The sequence below is a fragment of the Magallana gigas genome, chromosome 4, assembly GCF_963853765.1.
Source record: "Magallana gigas chromosome 4, xbMagGiga1.1, whole genome shotgun sequence".
NCBI lineage: Eukaryota > Metazoa > Mollusca > Bivalvia > Ostreida > Ostreidae > Magallana > Magallana gigas.
In genome coordinates, this window is record NC_088856.1 from 38,662,352 (window position 1) to 38,667,388 (window position 5,037).

The following is a 5,037-nucleotide window of genomic DNA, read 5'->3' on the forward strand; positions in this document are numbered from 1 at the left end:
TGTTTTGCCGTCCTGTTGTTGTCCATTGTCTGAAATTTGTTCCAAAGGCGGACCATATTAGATTTGTGTCTGGAGCTAGCAGGGGCCCATCCGGTTTCTCCTCGTACGCAGGACAGTTAAGGCAACATTTTGCTTTTAAACAGCAGTAAAAGGAGGTCGTTTTGCTTTTGTTTATTCATTTCTGCATAATGAATCGTTCAACACTATTTTGGATGTGTTTGTAAAGATATGGATCACCTTAACTTGACCATGTCTAAATTTGACGGTCACGTGACTTTTTAGGGTCACGTGGGCTTCTTTTAGACAAAAAAGTCAATGTTAAATTGAAACAAAAAGTTCAAGTGCAAGGCAAAGAAAGTTTAGAGTAAGTAACATGGCAACATATTCAAAATTATCCATACATCATAGAAATCAATGTTCATTCAGTTGTTAAGTTTACTTGTTATGTAAATATTTTAAAAAACTGGCTACTTGTTCCTAAAATAGTGCATTTTTGTATATTTGGATTAAAAAAACAAAGTAAACCTTCATCTCTCAACAAATGAGCATCAGTTTTCATAAAGAACTCGTAAAGGGGAAGAAAATCATATGAAGTTTAAAAATATCCATTGCCGTCTTGCACTTGGACTTTTGCATTTAATCTCTCAATCTGGAAGGTCTCTCAAATCAATACACATTTCAAACGCACAAGTGATCCCAAAAGGGGTGGTAACTCTTTGAGCGATAACTCTTCTGATAATGGCGCGATGTCATTTTATCACCTAATCCGAATTAATTTTAAGATATGTTTCAACATTACATTATGTAAATGGTTATTGAAACATGGTGTTTATGTTTTATTTATTCTAAAAGAGACAAGAAGGTTACGACGAATCACCTGCATTTCCTCTGTCGCATCATGGATGTAAACAAAAAACCGCTGTGTCTCAGTTTTCTTGGTTAACCGCATCTGCGGAGTTAATGAGTTCTTAATATTTTTTAGGAATTTGAGAAAAATATATAAGAGCTAACTGTACACAATTATATATACGTCCCGGATAATATATATTAAAAAATAAGATATGTTTTTTTTCACAATGATTAAATGCCAGATGAATGCATATGCTGCCTTTGCCCAATGACTGCATATTCTATAGCACTGCATGGGTCTGTAAATATTATTTTGGGGAGGGGGGTTCAAAGGTGTAACTTTATTCAGTTTGCCAGGGGCCAGGTACCATGGTGTTTTACTATATAAATTGTGAATTAAATTAAAATTTTCCACAGGGACTAAAAATGTAGATCTGCCCATGTACATGTATGTAGCCTGTTCTCATCCCCCATATTATAAAGCAAATCAACAGTATTCACCTTTGTGTTACACATGTTACACTTTTAATTTTAACAACAATTAAAATTTACTTTTATTTTTATTCAAGACATGCAGAATGATTAAGGGGGGGGGGGGTAACAAATCTATTCATTCCAAAAAAAAATTTTAATTGCTCATTTCTCATTACTGAGAAAGAAAAGAGGGTGTGTAAATCCTGCGACAAGGGCGATCAAATACATTTTGGTAGGTATATCAATATATAGAATTTAAATAAGTCTGAATTCTCCTATATCAGAGACTCTCTCTCCAACCCATTTACATCCTAAATACATGCAGCATATAGCAATTTAATATATGAACTTAAGTAAATGTCTCCTTTCACTTCTCAAACAAAATTATGAAATCAATATAAAAACAATTATATTTGGTTCATTAGTTTTATTGATTCAAGAAGATAATTAAATACATTTCTTAAAAAAATTTCTGTGACATCATTTAAACCTGACATATGCATGCAAACTCAAAATTGCAATTTCTTTATACTATGATGTCAATGTGTTTATTGTATGACTTCTTAGTTCTGCTCCTCTCCCCTCTTCAAAAACACAGTCTTCCTGTTCTTAAAGTTCAGGTTTTTCTTTTCATCATTTCATCTTTTATATGACCCAGTATAAGTGTGCAGGTAAATTGTCACCAATAAGAACATCATTTATGTACCGGTAAATCCCAAAACAAAGCAGGTACCAGCTAAAATGAAAATTATACATATTTCAGTAAGTTTAACTTGTAATCAAAATGGCTGAAAGACTGAAATGGAGTATTTTCTACAATTTGATAGACAATAAATGGAATTGTTTATCTTAATAAACTTTTCATTATGTTTTGATGTGCATTTAAATTTTGCACAAATTCAAATACAGCTTTGAAATATCTTTTCAGTTTGATCGCTTTGAAATTACAGGTATTAGCATCCTTACCCCTGATATGTGCATGATAGTTTAATTGCACCTCTTTATTCTACCCAGCATGACCTTAAAAGTGCACTTTTCTCTCTCTCCTCTCTCTCTCTCTCTCTCTCTCTCTCTCTCTCTCTCTCTCTCACTCACACTTAACTGATTTTATACAAGATTGATATTATAATGCTGGTGCGGTCAATGTGAAAACATTCCAATGTATTGTTAATATGTTGATGAGCAATTTGTAAACATGAACTATTCAAAAGTGTAAATTTATAAATAAAATAGGTTTCTATCAATCATATTAAAACATGAAACCATTCAAACATGGAAATGCTTTTTCTAATTGAATTGTCTCATAGAATTATCAGATTTTTCATTATTTCAATGATAAATTATTGTGCATGTATACATGTATGTTATTTACTTACATTTTCTTCAAGCCTTTTTTTTCTCAAATAAGTGTGACACTTTTCAAATTACTCTGCAAAAAACAAAAAAAATATTATGGAAATTAAGTCATACAATTTAATTTACATGCACATAAGAACATGTCAACAATAATTTGAACATTTTTGTGAAAGGTCTACATATATTTTGCATGGATGGGAAAAATGACCTACACTTCAAATATTATTTGAAAGTTACACATACACATTCTACACAAACAATACCATATATAGTATCATATGACCATGAAAGTAGATTCCTCATTTTGAGAAAATCAGATGGAGACATGCAGTCATTTGTTTATTATTATTTGGGTTTTTTTTATTACCAATAATACAGCATCATAAGTCTGAACCCAGGTGACAAGATTTCAAACAGTGTTATGATACATAGTAATATACTGAGTTCTAAATACAAACTATTTTATAGTAATAATTAAGAATTAATGTACATAAACATCTTATATCAACTGGATGAATGTGCAAAAAATATAAATGAACTGTCTTGGAAGAATATTGAACACAGTAGAAAGGTGTTATTGATCAGCTGTTCATCAATTTCCAGAAAATGAAATCAGCATCTTTTAGCCTGTACTGTACCGATTTTCAGAAAATCAAATCAGCTGTTTTCACACAGTCTTTGTGCTGTATTGTTTACTTACAATTTGAAAAAAAACCTAACAGTTGTGTAAAGCTAAATATTGTCAGTACAAGTACTATGAACTGATTCGTGTCGATTGGTGAAAATGATCAACAATTTAACGGACTGGCAATAAATTTAAAGCTACATGTAGCCTACTTTGTATAGGCCTAAATGTAAACAATGCAGTCTCTCCTCATGTTTTGAACGAACCAACACATTAAATCGATCAGAAATGCATCAACAGTATAGAATCACAATAAAATAGTTATTAAGCTATCTGGTACATTACAAATACACTGTATATCTATTCTACATACCTGATAAATCATCAAAAAATCGCCATCATCGGGAATACCAGCTACACGTGTTTACATCGTCTGACGAGCGCTTTTGGGACGCAGATTCACACCCATACGACAGATGCGTTTTGGAAATTCTTCGTATATTCTGATTGTTGTAAACTTACCAAAACACACATGAATGATTCGTAGTTATATTTTTCTAATGCAGTATTAAATCGGCCGTATTTTTTGCTTAAACTGCTGTTTTCGGTATATTTTCTATATATGGAAATACAGAGGCGGGGCTTATATTATGACGTCATAACTCATTATCCCTTCATTAGCATATCAAAAGGATGTGTAGCCTTATCTATCCTGCGTACGGCTAGTAATGGTGCTAAACGATGTGTTCCCAGGAAATATCTTGCTGCTCGGTCCTGCACTTGGTCCAGTGAATGGAAGTTTTGGTATCCCCATACTCCGCTGCAGTAATCTATTACCGGGGCGACACAGCTATAACTTTTCAAACGTAGTGAACCCAATGTCCTTCAAGCTGTGGATTTTGGATATTAAGGAACCAAGAGCTCGTCCTCCAGACTTAGAAAGATTTTCGGCATTATTTTTAAAGTTTCTGTTTTCGTTAAATAACACTCCGAGGTATTTATAAACTGATGCATATTCTAATTTCGTGTTTCCTATGTAAAATGTAAAGTTGCTTTTTTTACTGTTTCGTTTTCGGAAATGTAAGATTTTTGTTTTTGCTAAATTGATTTGTAAGTGCCACTTTCTGCACCAGTTACTTACAACGTCAAGAGTGTCTTGCATATTTCTTTCATTTTCAGTGATGAGAGCTATATCGTCTGCATATAGAAGAATTCCAACATCAGTATGATGAATAGGGATTCCCTTTTTTGTATTTTTAACTTCCCTAGCTAAGTCGTTAATAAAAAGGGCAAAAAGGGTTGGCGGTAGGTTATCTCCTTGTCTAACTCCGGAGGTGGAGTTAAACCATGCGGTGTGATGGTCTCCTATGCGCACACAAGATTCTGTATTGTGATATAAAGATTTAACATTGTTGTAAAAATGACTGTCCACTCCGTTAGTTAGGAGACTGTATTGTAGTAGATCCCGGTCAACCGTGTCGAATGCTTTCTGTAGGTCAATAAATGTAACGGACGTGGTATCTCTATTTTGTATTAGACTGTTCAGAGTAAAAACGTGATCTTCACAATTTCGATCTTTTCTAAAACCATTTTGTTCATCAACTAAGAGTTCGTTGTCTTCTAGGTAAGCTGTTAATCTGTTGTTTAAAACGGAACTATACGCTTTGGATATGACCGAGAGTAGACTGATGCCCCTGTAATTCAGTGGAATTCTATGGTCAGAATTTGGGTCT

General features: G+C 33.2%; 1 long non-coding RNA gene across 1 annotated transcript; it reads right to left on the reverse strand.

Moving 5' to 3' along the window:
* Positions 1-1,620: 1,620 nt before the first annotated feature.
* Positions 1,621-4,021, reverse strand: LOC105323368 (uncharacterized). The gene is made up of 3 exons (XR_004597139.2): positions 3,678-4,021; positions 2,700-2,752; positions 1,621-2,059 (listed from the first exon to the last, which is right to left on the reverse strand). It is a non-coding gene; the product is annotated as an uncharacterized lncRNA (long non-coding RNA).
* Between the last annotated feature and the right edge of the window lie 1,016 nt (positions 4,022-5,037).